This window comes from Acartia tonsa, chromosome 4, assembly GCF_053477335.1.
Source record: "Acartia tonsa isolate MP-2025a chromosome 4, ASM5347733v1, whole genome shotgun sequence".
Lineage (NCBI taxonomy): Eukaryota > Metazoa > Arthropoda > Copepoda > Calanoida > Acartiidae > Acartia > Acartia tonsa.
In genome coordinates, this window is record NC_137263.1 from 11,978,288 (window position 1) to 11,993,021 (window position 14,734).

General features: G+C 30.3%; 1 protein-coding gene across 2 annotated transcripts in view; it reads left to right on the forward strand.

Moving 5' to 3' along the window:
* The window catches only part of LOC145316101 (uncharacterized), a 38,354-nt gene that overhangs the window by 961 nt on the left and 22,659 nt on the right, over positions 1-14,734 (forward strand). The gene's annotated exons all lie outside the window — the stretch shown is intronic.

Sequence of the window (14,734 nt, forward strand, 5' to 3'; positions counted from 1 at the left end):
AAAACAGTCAGAATTTATTCATAAAAGACAATTATGTACATAAGAAGCGCAGCTATAAGTAACATTTTGAATGGAAAGCAATATAAGAAAAATTAAGTACATGGAAAAAATTTTTTTGTATAAAATACGTAAAACGAGATATTGTAAGAGTTAGAGATTTGTTGTACCTGTGTGTCCTTCTACTATACAGTCAAATTTATCTTAACTATAGAACTAAGCTTTTCAAGGAAGGTAATTTTCATTTGAAGTCAATGTGTGACAAACAACTCTAGATTTTTTCCCTTAAATTTTCCCTTATTTGATTTAATCAAAGCAGGAATCATGAAATGTTATAATGAGCACAAATAAGAATTTAAGCTAGGTCGGTAATAATGTAAATATCAACAATAAAAATGCGAGGGGATGATCTAAACTAACAATAAAAGTCTGGCAAATTATAAGAAAAATTTTCAAAGCATTTCAAATACTTTACATTTTAGTAAAACATTATTCAGTATTAACTTCACTTTGCGAAAAATCCGTGAATCCATCAAGTCAGAAGATAGAAAAATAGCCTAAAACATCTCATTACATAAACCTTCAAATAAGACAGCATATAACCATTCTGGGACCTATATGAAGCTTTCCTAAAATGAAGAACTCAATCGGTTCAGTAGTCCTAGAAATTTTTAGTTTTAGACAAAAACTTACTACTTTATAATATACCTAGTATCTGACGCATTTTTTAAAATGGTTACTCCATAATTCAAAGTTTTCTTTACAAGAAAGATTCTTTTTTTTATTGTTTATATGAAATACTACAATTTAATGAAAATATAAATGCGACTGGAAGTTAATTTTATCACCTAGGACATTAATCAAAGGTTCAAATGTAGCGCAGCAAAATCGCATAATTTTATTTCATTACCTAGTTGTGCCTTCAATCCAGATATTTATAATAAAACCTAATATCATATGTAGTTTTTTTTGGGTTGGATATTTTCTGGTTATACTAGATTCTAAATAAATTCGCAAAAAAAGACATGCTGTAAGCAGCAGTTTTTTCCGCCGTCATGACTCTACAAAAAGTGTACGTCCAATTGTACGTACATTGCGTTGTAAGGTAGCATAGTTAAATAGATCTGAGGCTTTTAACCACACAATATAGTAAGACGCTAGCTTCTTGCCTTTTTAAAAAAAAAAGTATGACATCATCTATAAGAAGCGAAGCAAAAAGTAATTAAAGGTTGACAAACGGGCAAGTTATAGGTATATCAGGTTTTCATTAATCACATATCCTTTAAAAAAAATATAACTAAACCTTTAAGATGTTTTTTAGATATTTTTGTAGCAAGACTGATAGACCAAGACGGACCAAGTTAAGGGGGGGGGGGTTTAATGCAACCATCTCGTAATCAATGTATAAATGGCACTTAAAATTCGAATTTTTATCTGAAATTTTGCATGAGTAATCCTTGGTAGGTCTATTTTCCCTAAATCGAAAAAAAAGTTGAAAAAGTAACGGCTAACGGCTCAGCCGTTTTGCCGTTTTTTGGCTATTTTTAGGGCAAATCTGTCATAAATTACGTAGAAATCAACTTTTTGAAACATATTTTTGCTTTAAATCATGTGAAATGATACAAAATAACATTTTTTAGATTTCTAGTACCAGCAACTACCGGCTAGAACCGTTTGAAAACGTTTTGGATCGGAAAAGAGCATTATGTGGGGAGAGGTTTCGTGATGGATTTCGCTTGAAAATACCCAACAAATGGCTATACGGATGAGCCGCCAGCCGTTAGCCGCTACTTTTCCAACTTTTTGTTCGATTTAGGGAAAATAGACCTACCAAGGATTACTCATGCAAAATTTCAGATCAAAATTCCAATTCTAAGTGCCATTTATACATTGATTACGAGATGGTTGCATTAACCCCCCCCCCCCCCCCTTATATAAAGATACTCAATTGTAAAGGGAATCTTCACAATAAATAAGATGTCTGTCCTAAACAGCAGCCATTTTCCTCCACAAAGTAAATAATAGGGTAGCTTCGCTACTAATAAGAATGTTTCCTATTCCCAGTAGAAGAAATTTAGCATATTGCATAGCTATCATCTGAAATCATGTCTGTCTGTCTTAAATGAGGAAAACAAATTTCAGGAGAAATGTGTTTTCTCTTGTGTTGTTTTAGATAGAGAAGTGTTTTTTCTGTTTTTTAAAAAGTCTTTACTGATGATTTTTAGTTTAGCTGTGTTTGATATGGATGTCAGTTGCTATTAAAAAGGATGTATCGAATTTCGAATTTCTTCCTACTTCTCAGCATTTCTTACTTTAATGTTTAGTATCTAGTTGTTTCGCTCCAGGGTGCTAAATAAAAGACTAAAAAAATTTATTCAGATATAAAATAGCCTTAAGCCATTACGAGAACCACCAAAAAAGCTTCCCTATGATCAAAAAAAATTTGGTACTTTTTTCGGTATTTAGCGATATTTTAACTGACCAACAAAAAAGCTTAAAGATGTTTTCATTATTCTTTTCGGTTATTCTAGTAATATAAAAAGAAGACGAGAACAAAAATTAAATGAATATATGATTGATGTTTGGAATAAAGTAGCTTTAGCATATACATTACATCCGATTCCCTGGTGTTATTAAATACCACAGTTTTGGAGCTACTTCTTTTAAGCTACTTTATAGGATTGCAGTGAATTTGAAAGGGGGGGGGGGTAATGCAACCATCTCGTAATCAATGATTAAATGGCACTTAGAATTCAAATTTCGATCTGAAATTTTGCATGAGTAATCCTTGGTAGGTCTATTTTCCCTAAATCGAACAAAAACTTGGAAAAGTAACGGCTGGTGGCTCAGCCGTTTTGCCTTTTTTTGTCTATCTTCAGGGCAAATTAGTCACGAAACTTATCTCCACATAATACTCTTTGCCGTTCTAAAACGTTATCAAACAGTTCAAGCCGGTAGCTCTTGGTACTAGAAAATTTAAAAATGGTTATTGCTATCATTTAACATGAATTAAACCAATGTTTTAAATAGTTGATTCCTACGTAATTCATGATGAATTTGCCCTGAAAATAGACAAAAAACTGCTAAACGTCTGAGCTGCCATCCGTTACTTTTCCAACTTTTTATTCGATTTAATTTTAAGGAAAATAGACCTACCAAGGATTACTCATGCAAAATTTCAGATCAAAATTCGAATTCTAAGTGCCATTTAATCATTGATAATCAAATATTTAATCGAATAAATATTTTTGAAATTTTTCTCAATTCCTTGCTTGAAAAAAACCAGGAGGGGAAAAAATATTAAAAATTTGCAGCAGGGGAAAATAAAGAATCTTGTGCAGAATATACACCCCTTAACTTTTGTATTGTAAATAAATAAGAAGACAATTGATATTTGCAAGACAAATGTTTTTGATATTTCATTCTCAAATAAAGATCATTTTCTGAAAGTATATACCTATAATCTTTTAAGATTTATTGAAATATTTGTCATAAAACAACTTAGGAAATCTTATTAATGAAACCCCTCTAGGGCAGTAAATAAAACTGTAAAAAGAGTGAATAAATATCTACATCTTAAAGTTTTATTATTTTTCCTGCTGTGGATATGAATCAAAATTAAATTACATTCTCTAAAATCAATTTCATCAAGTTTTGGTTATCCAAACTCTCAAACCAAGAAGTAAATGATGTGAATTGTAAATAATTGAAACTTTCAAAATACCGTTTTTGTTGCACAGCTACAATAAAATTATATCTAACTTGTTGTTTTCGAGACAAAAATCACGTAAACTGATACTTTTCAGAAGTATTTTTTGCCAATTCCGCTTACCCTGTGATTATTAGGCTAGGTGTTTTTAAAAGCGAAGCTTTTCTATAATTAGGGTCGGTCCGTCCGTACGTCCGTCCGTCACAGAGAGTTGGCTCTTTTCGTTAATTTAAACAGGTTAGAATTGTCCTATTGATTCCAAACTTTGCATGATGATTCATGTAGTAGTTAGGTACAATTTAGAAAGCGTAGCAACTCTATAATCAATACCAGAATGTCCGTACGTCCATTTGAAACATGTCGATTTTTAACTTTTTTGACAACAAATTTTGTATGTTAAAATTATCCGATTCTTGTGATTTTTTTAAAACTGATTCCTATTACAACAAGGTACAATGTTATAAGCAAAGCATCTCTATAAACAAGTCCCAAAAATGTAAGTATGTCCTTAAACAGTATAATCTATTTATGCAGTTTTGCTACAAATTTACTAACAATATTGTTTGTACTGATGCATTAATATTCTGCTAATTCAGTTCTGACAATCTACAAGTGTTAATGTTCGTTTGTCCTTCCATTTCAGAGCTTCGCTTTTATGGGTGTTGTCATCCTTGTTTTTTAAAGACTACATATGTTTGTTTAGGGATAAACGTTTAGTTTTGTAATACCATGTTTTTCAAAATTAAATTTTGTTCAAAAACATTTTAAGAAAAATGGTTTTAGCTTCAATGAAAAGTAAGGTTTTTTTTATTTATCAACATTATTTGGTCGGTCTTTATATTAATGACACCATCGTGTCTGCGCCCCTAGCGGCTCTGTATTAGAAGGGTAGGCAGAATAAAAAATTACCTAAACTTCATAAGTGTTATAGCCCATCGAAAATGGAATGATATTCTGACAAACAATTCTAAAGGATAATTTCCCCACAACCCCCTTCCCCCTTTTTCTCCTCCTTACCCACCCCTCTTCAGTTACATGAAGAAAAAAAACAAGATATACCCCCACCTAACTTCTAAAGGTTTCGTGAATTTTTGTAGAATTGATTGTAGCTAGGCCTGGTTATACCCTAAAACCATCTCGGGACCTCTGTAAAACTTTCTTAAAATGAAAAACTGATCGGTTCAGTGGCCATCAAATTCTAAAGCACTACAAGAAAAATTACTACTTTAAATAATAGAATAGGACTCATAAGCTATTGAAGATTATTCAAGTGGCCAATTAAATTTTATTTAAAATACTTTATCAAGGTATATAGATAACCTTCTATTGAACAGTGTTGAGGCAATGAATAATAGATCATTCCCCCCTTGACCAATTTTGACAGTTGGAATTGCTGTAGGTTGCTGTTAGATATTGGGTAAATAATAGATTATAGATTTATTTACTTCCTGAAGTTGAGAAGATCTTTGATAATTAAATACTTATTAATCAGAGCGGATAATTTTCATCCTTTGTTGTATTTAAACCTTATTTAAAATTAAGAAAATCCAGTAAGATCTTGAAATCGGACTGTGGAACAGATTAGTCAACAAACTGCTGAACAGCAAATACATTTATAATTTTTTCCCAAAAAATTAACTGAAAGCTAATTAGATCAAAAGTACAATAACATAATAGAAATACATAATTAATATATCTTTTGCAAAGGGGTGGAATGACGATGAAATTTAGTGAACAATAGCGCAATGTAGACCTCAAGACCAACTACGCCCTCAAGTTACCTAGTCAACCCACTTTTATTTTTTATGCCTTTTATATTTTTGTATTGCGTATGACCGCGAGATTTTGTATTTTCTCTGTGTCCATCGCATTTTTTTTTGTTTTCTTTCATTTTAACATTTTTTAGGAGCTAGGCTTCTCTGTATTTCAAAATGTCCGTTTCTTAAATACACGTTTTGGGGGATCATTTTGCGTACCTTTTGCCATTATTTATCAGATATTAAATTTTTAAGATAATAGGTTGGAAATAATTATGCAAAATTAACAGGATGTATGTGTGTCTGTCGAAATGAGACTTCGGATTTTCAATTTTAGATTGTAATTGTCAGAAAATAATTTTAAGACGTTCAATGGGTTTTATATCTTATTATACAAAAGATTTTTTTTTTCAAAGGGCTTTAGTTTTAGTTTCATGATAATAAGTTGAATGTCTGACCTTCTACATGCAGGTATAGGTTAGTGTAGCTTAGTCTTTATTTCGACTGCCCCCAAATTAAGCTGAAATTACAAAATAGTTTTGTTCTATTTCACTTGGTTACAGCTGCTTCATTAGTTTGAATTTTATGATGACTTTTCACTTAAAGTATCAGAATTTAGGGAAATCTGTCATAACTAGAAATCTTTACATCAGAATGAAGCCACCAGCCTTCAACTACCTATAGACTAATTGTCTAATTTCCAAAATATTTCGATAAAACCTTGCCCTGTAAAGCAACCCGTGCTCGTTTCTTTATTCATAAAAAGTTAAAAGAAGAAATCACTTATGTAAAATAGATCTGGCATCAAATGCCAACATGGCCATCGTTGAAGAGTTGACAGTGGAACTAATCTTAACATTTTACTTGTTGTACATGCATTACTCCTTTCGTTTTTTATCCTGTACTTGAAGATCATTTTATTCGACAGAGATTTATATTTTATAAAGCAAAGCCATTCTATATTTAGAATTAGTCCGTCCTTAACGGCTAGCTCTTTTTGTTAATTTAGTCATGTTAGAATTGTCCTATCGATTTCAAACTTTCATTAAGATGATTTCTATAAAAGTTAGGTAAGAATTAAAAATCAAAGCAACTCTAATTGTTAACAGAAAGATCGTAAATTTATTTAAAACTATGAACTTTTTTAACAATTTTTAATGTATTATATTAATTATCAGATATTTGGAATACTGAATCCTAAAATAACAAGGTACAATGTTATAGGAAAAGCATCTCTATAATCAAGTCCTTAAAATATAAATAAGTCCTTAAACAGTATACTGTTTTTATTCAGTTTTTTCTACAAATTTACTTACAATTTTGTTAAGACTCGTACATTTATGGAGTGTCATAACTGTTTTTCAGCTTAAACACTACAAGTGTTAATATGCGTTTTTCCTACCGTTTCATAGCTTCGCTTTTATGGATGTTGTCATCCTTTTTTTAAAAAATATTTATAGAATAATTAACAGCACTTTTATAAACCTTCAGTTTAAGACGTCTTTTTTAGATATAAGTTGTTACAAGCTTTTAAAATTTTAAAATTGAAAATGCACAGATAAATACGTTTTAATTGTTTATCTTGTCTATTTAAAATATGATTCAACATTTCTTCCTACCAACGAATTTATATATTTCCTGACAATGGGTTTAGTTGGTTATCTCCAGGAAGTAAGGGAGGGGACAATAGATCGAATATTTAATTTTTAGGAGTCGCAAACTTTGGGTACTGGCTTAAAGGGAATGTGCTAGAATTTAGCAGGTTCTGACTGACTTTGGGTAATAGTGCATCAAATGCCGCTAACTCGCTTTAGTTTTGATTATAGCAGAGGAGTATCAATAAACTTAATTTGTTATGAGATGGCTGGTTAAAAAAAAAAATTTCTCCAGAAAGAAAATATCATTTCATAGATAAAAAACTTTATTGTTAAATTTGTGTAATAAACAATCTAAGAATCTAGGTTGAATGGGTTCTAGGGACGGTTTTTCTAGTATTTAGTTACAGAAATCTTTAATTTTGATACTATTATCCACAAGAATTTTGAAAATAGGACCAAAAACACTAAAGATATGGGGAAATGTGTAAAAAAATATTAAAAGCTCCTTTGAACACAAAAATCGTTTAGAACATCGGGAATTTAAGTCTTGATACTGTAATCCAAAATGTTTTTTTTTTTAAATCGAACCAAAAACACCTGGTGGAAATAATAGAAATTGCCTAAAACCTGCTAAAAGTAGTCTGACCGCCATTGACTTTTTATAGTTAATTAGGCTCCATAGTTAAGAGAATGTTGATAAGAAGTTTCAGCCCTCCATCTTGAATAGGAGTTCAGAAAAAAAAATTTCCCCCACTTCGTGTATAACGGAGGGATAGACAATTGAGTAGCTTCGCTACTAAGAAATAAATTGTTTTTATGCCCTAAAGAGTTGAGTGACATAAAGCACCTTTCAGTTCAGCTTTTCTATAATTAGGGCCAGTCCTTAACGACTATCTTTTACCGTCAATTTTAAAAGCAAAGCTTTTTTTTAATCAGAATCTTTACTTAAATAACTGCTATTTATTTTCTTTAATTTAGGCACGTAAGAATTATACTATAGAGTAGCAACTCTATAATCTACCAGAAAGTCTTACCCTCATTTGACATTTAAATATTTGATTCAGCTAACTTAAATTTGTTAAGTTTATTTCTACTATTTAGAGTTCTATTCATTTGTTCAAGAAGAATATTATTATAATATAAAATAATTGGCATGTTAAATATTTTTTTTTAACGAAATATTAAGCATTTCTTTGTCTGGGATATACAGTTTATCACTTACTCTAGTGTGCAATGCAGGTAAACTGCAAGCATTTTTATTTCTATGTAATTGTTTGAAATGAAGCGAAAAAATGGATTTGTTCTTTAAAAAAAAATATTTCCGATGGGAATTAAAAGTTGTTTTGCTCTCTTTGTGGTAAATACACAATCTCTAGGAAAAGCTGTTTTTGTTGACTCTACTATATTAGACAATTGATTTTGATGAACTATGTAGTAAACTTGAAAAAAAAGCAAAATCTATTCCCCTAAAAAGCAGTTATAATTTGATTAAAAGACGAAATCTCTGTAGCCATTTATTATCAGCTTGTGCCTATCATGTATACAGAATTTATCCCCCTGATGAGAAATATTGTAAATCAATTTGGAAAATTATTTCAAAGTTTTTGTGGTCTAGTAGAAATCCTGATGGAAAATTATCATACAGGTACAAAATTTCACAAAAGCGTATAGAACAAGATTTCACTCAGGGTGGCTTAAATTTTCTAAAACCTGAAACGCAAGCATTTTCAATCTGGATCAATAGTTTTATGAACTGTTTAAAATTCTCTTCTCAACACAATGATACTACTATTAGTTTAATTTTGGAACATAAGCACATAAACATTCAAGCTATGTTACCTACATTTGGATATAAAACAATAGTTGAGCATCAAAAATTCTTTAAAAGTCTATACCCATGTGCAGGTGGTAACTTCTTTCATAAACTTGTCGAGTTTTTCTATGATTTAGAGCATGAACCATTTACTTTTTTTCAATCCCCCATTATTACTTCAAATTTTGCTAATATCTCAACGAGTCAACACCCTTCACTAAACACGATGAAAATGTACTACTTAAAGCTAAGAAATTAACCATTGCTTCTATATTTAAAACAAGAAAATTTGAGGAAAAAATACTGTTTCTGCCATGCATAAGAGCTGATCTGCCGAATATAATTAGAGACGTTTCCTTAATAAGTCTTACCCTCATTTACTAAGTATATTTGCGATTACTTTTATTTAATGAAATCTTCTAATTTTTAACATGTACAAAACGGCCTGCTTAATTGCTTCAAGATCCATGTCAGATTTATATAGGAAATAAATGTCTATAAACGAGCTCAAGTTTTCCAAGGAATATATGATTAAAACTCATAGTGCTCCAATAATCCATAATAAACTCTCATTGCCCAGAACGATAAGACCCATTATTTTACTTTATTAAAAATAAATTCATTTTTTTCATTTCATGTTGCTATTTACCTTATATTGATGTATTTAATTTCTAATCATAAAAAAGAAAATTTAAATTTATAATATGATAAATTTAAGAAAACTATGTTTTAAAAGAATTCGATTGTGGCGACATTTTGTGTGTTCAAATATTAAACTAAAATTGTAATCATCATCATTAACCCTTTGGTGATGGTAATGTAAAGAAAAAAATATAATTTAAAAAAATCTTTTAAAAATCATTTAAATTATTAAATATTTACTTTCTTTTAGATAGTAATGCCGGGTGAGGAAAATAGATTTATTGTGAAATAGATATGCATATAGAAAACTAGCCAATAGGGAGATAATTATATCGAGCCAACTCTAGTTTAAAATATAAAACTTTATTCAATAACCTTTCACGCCTATGATCTATGTGGAGCTTCCCTAATGGAGAATCTAAGCCCGGCCCATGGTGATTTTTAAAAGCGAAGCTTTTCTATAATTAGGGTAGTTCCGTACGTCCGTCCGAGATAGATAGCTTTTATTCGTTAATTTAGGCATGTTAGAATTGTCCTATCGGTTTCAAACTTTGCATGATGATTCCTGTGGTAGTTAGGTACGATTTAGAAAGCGTAGCAACTCTATAATATAAGGGGGACGTAACTGAAACTTTTTTGATGCTGGGGGGGGGGGGGGTTTCTCAGGAACCACTTGATGAACCGTGTAAATTTTTTGGACTTAAGCTTTTATGGGTATGAACATCTTATGGTTTCAAAGTCAATCCCCTACCCCTAGCCCCACGGGGCTCAAAAACCCCCTAAAAATGAACCTAACCTTAATTTTATCAGAAACCATTTGACCAATAGGGATGATTTCTTAAACTTAAGCTTTTATAGTTATAAACTAACTTCTAGTTTAGAAGTCACCCCCCTGCTGCCAACCCCTAGCCCTCCGGCACAGCGGTCTAAGGCCGGACATTTCGATTATAACCATAAAAGCTTAGGTTTAAGAAATCATCTCTATTGGTCGAATGGTTTCTGAGAAAATTAAGGTTAGGTTCATTTTTAGGGTTTTTTTGAGCCCCGGAGGGTTAGGGGTTGGTGGCATTGGAGTAACTTTTAAACTAGAAGTTAGTTTATCACATTTAATGTGAGAATGTTGCTATTATCATATTCAAAATAAATGCTGTAATAAGCTTTAAAATATTTAAACACTAGTCTCTCATTGGACACAAAATGATGTCCAATAAGAAAAAGGAATAAAAATATTGGAAAGAAAATTATTTTATTTAAAAATTAATTCTTGGCATTTTGGAATAAAAAATATAGGGGAAAGAAAATTATTTATTTCAAATTTATTTCTGGTCTTGAAATAATATTCATTATTTTATTTTAATTCGAGTGTCAACCAATAAGAAATAGGCATGCTGTTTTAAAAGTTTGGAATAAAAATTATTATTTTTTGTCAATTCCTTTTTTCAGAGTATAAAATGAGAATAAATTTTCCAACATCATTATTGATTTCTAATTTAACATTTCATACAGTGGGTAATATTTATTTCAACATTTTTTGTCATTCAAAATCAAGTGTCACAAAAATAATAATATTTAACATAAAAAAGAAATTTTTAAAATGATTTTGTTTTCTTTATTTGTTGAAGATTTAAGCCCAAGCTTTTTCTGAGGGGGGACCCCCCTCAACCCCCCCCCCCCCCCTGACGCTCTCTTCTTTAAATCTTTCATTATTTCTGTAATTCATTCTAACTATCTTATAAATTTCAAAACATGAGATAAAAAGGAAATAATTTGCTGTACATTATTAAAAGATTTAAAAATTGTAAAAAAAATTCCAACATGAGTTTTAATTTTAAATACAAGAATATTTTTTCCTATATGATATGTTGAATTTAAATACAGGAATAATTTTGTACTGTGGAATTGAAGAAATAAATGCTGTACATTAGAGTGGCTTGATTTTCAATGATTTTCTAATTTTAAATGTGCTACATACACTTTCTATCTGAACATCATATAAGAGACCAAAAAATGAAAAGAAAATATTTTAAATAATGGGGAGGCTCACTGATGCATGTAAACTTTTAGAAAGACACTTGTGGGGAGAATTTTTTTTTTTTTTTTTTGGGGGGGGGGGCAATTATTTTTCTTTCAAAGTATAGCTTTATGCACCTTCCCAATTTTGTCTTGAAGAGTAGAATAAGAATAAAAAATCTGTTTTTAAAACTATTGATCCTAGCAAGAAAAATCCATAAATAAATTAAAAAACCAAGAGATTTTACTTTTAATTTAAGATTTTTCATGCTTGGATGAATATTTTTTAAAACCAATTTGATATTCTTATATTAATCAACAAGACAAATTCAAAAAGATGCATAAAGCAATACTTTGAAAGAAAAAAAGTTGCACCTCCAGAATAAACTTCTAAAATTTTTAATGCATGGAAACACCTTCCCCCCATTTCCCCTCAAGCACAAAATCAATTTTTTATATTTAGGTTTCTTATATGACGTTTAAACTGTAGATGTTGATTACAAATTCAATGTCCAAAATTGATCCACTCTACTGTACATTGTTATAATTTAATACTTGATGTGGGTATAAACATTAGACATAGATGGTCAATCTGACCCCATTTTTTTCTTAAAAAGAAACCTTTGTTCACTTTTTGTTGTATATGAAATACAGCCCTATACACTAGTAAAATATAGGTTTTTTAGTCAAAAAGAAGAATACTCTGGAAATTCGACCTGATATCAATTATTTATACCTATATAGAGGGCCCCACGTCTTTGTTTAAATCATAAGTGCATAGCCTAAAAAATAAACTGCATTCGAACTTGAGTATATTTTTTTCTTGGAAAAAGGGATAAATTCATGTTTTTAACATAAGTAATTTATAAAAAAAATCCACGAGTCAAAAAATGAAAAATCCGGGAAGCTTATTAGTAATAAAATTCATACTTAGTGTGATTGATTCATTAATATCAAACTACCATATTTTGCAATAGATCATTTAAAAGCTCGAAAAATAATTTGTGTAGCTTGTGGAAGAAGACAAGAATTGCCAAGATATAGTGAAAATTAAGCTTGTAAAATCTGGTGCAAAGGAAGGCTTAGATTTTATAAATCTGAAGGAACCAACCTGTCTTTGTAATTATTGTAAAACATATTTGTAATTATAAATTATAAATTTAAAGTGATGTATTTATTAAAAGTGAAACTTTTCTAAATTAGGGTCGGTCCGTCCAGAGCTTTTCCCGTTAATTTAGACATGTTAGAATTGTCTTATCGATTTCAAACTTTCCATGGTGATTCCTGTAGTAGTTTAGCTTTGGTAGGTATAACTTAGAAACCGTAGCAACTGTAATGTTGTTACCAGAATGTCCTTACGTCAAGATTTTCAACAAATTTACTCAATTTTGTTTCAACTTTTAGACATTTATATATATAAGATTATTCTGTAAGTGTTAATGTTTGTTTGTCCTAGTGACCTATTCCAGTATGAGAATTGCTATTATAATTTAGTTGAAATCTTCATATACTTTGAATTTTTTTTAAAATTTTGAATGCCATCTTAGTTTATTAAATGTATTTCTATACAAAACAAATATTATTGTGGATTTAAAAGAACTTCATATAAAATAAATGAATAAAACTTGTTGAAATGATGTTAGATTTTTGGAAAATAGAGGGTTTTATTAGGTATAAAATATAAAAAATATGAAAAAAATTAGGCTATGCACTTATGATTTAAATAAAGACGTGGGGCTCTCTATTTAGGTATAAATAAATGATAACAGGTCGAATTTCCTGAGTATTCATCTTTTTGGCTAAAAAACCTACATTTTACTAGTGTATAGGCAACATTATTTGCAACTAAATTTTGCAATGATATAATTTTTAGAAAGATAACTTTATTATGAGAAATTAAATTATTTATAACTAACTTATTATATGTTGTGTCATAAACTTCACATTATATGATGGAAGAAATATTTTCTTCAAATATTTCACCCAAGGAAAGCTTTAACCTAAGATATTCAACAATTTATAGCTGATACATAATGTAAACAAAATTCCCTTGTGCTGTCTCTAGGTTATCTCTATTGTATAAATGAACGTACAAAAGAGGAGGAGAGAGAGAAGGAAATAGACAGAAAAGTGGGGGAGGGGGAAGAAATATAGAGAAAAATAGACAGAGATATTTATTGTTCACCCTTAGATGATGTAAATTTTTTGATAGACTTTTTTGAATTTAAGAAAAAGATAGAGAATGAGACAAAACCAAGTATCATATTTTATTAATATTGCTTATACAAGAAAGGTCATTCAAAATTATTTCACCAATATTAAGGTCAAGTGACAAAAATTTAAATTTCCACCTACTTCGCCCCCAGAGGGGGCAATAGTAGAAGGAAAATTCAAATTTTGATCACATGACCAAAATTGTTGAAATAATTTTAATATCCTTTCTCGTATTCATTCGAATCCGGTGGATAGGAACCGGTTCTCATCCATACGAAAAAACTATGTCTTGCATCGTATTATATCCAGTTTTCTACGAATATAGAAATGTACAATCATAAGATTAAAACCAGTTTTTTTAGCCGTTGCCTTCGGCACCTCGGGGCTAAAAAAAACTAGTTTTAATCTTATAATTGTACATTCTATATCCGCGGAAAGCCGTTTATAATACGATACGAGAAATAACTATTCTAGCATTCACAATATTACGAAAATATGATAAATAACTATTATAACCATAAAAGCTTAAGTTTAAGAAATCATCCCTATTGGTCAAATGGTTTCTGAGAAAATTAAGGTTAGGTTCATTTTTAGGGGGTTTTTGAGCCCTGTGGGGCTAGGGGGTGGGGGTAGGGGGTTGACTTTGAAACCATAAGATGTTCATACCCATAAAAGCTTAAGTCCAAAAAATTTACACGGTTCATCAAGTGGTTCCTGAGAAAACCCCCCCCCCCCCCCCTGCATCAAAAAAGCTTCAGTTACGTCCCCCTTTTATAAGCAAATTTACTTACAATTTTGCTTCGACTCTTATACTTTTATATTCTGATGATTCAGTTTAGACACTATACAAGTGTTAATGTCCGTTTGTCCTACCGTTTCAGTGCTTCGCTTTTATGGATGTTGCCATCCTTGTTTTATAGGAAATACTAATTCTTTTTTTTTAATAACTTTGCCTAAATTTAGGTTTCGACGGATTTTTGACGAAAAATTTAGC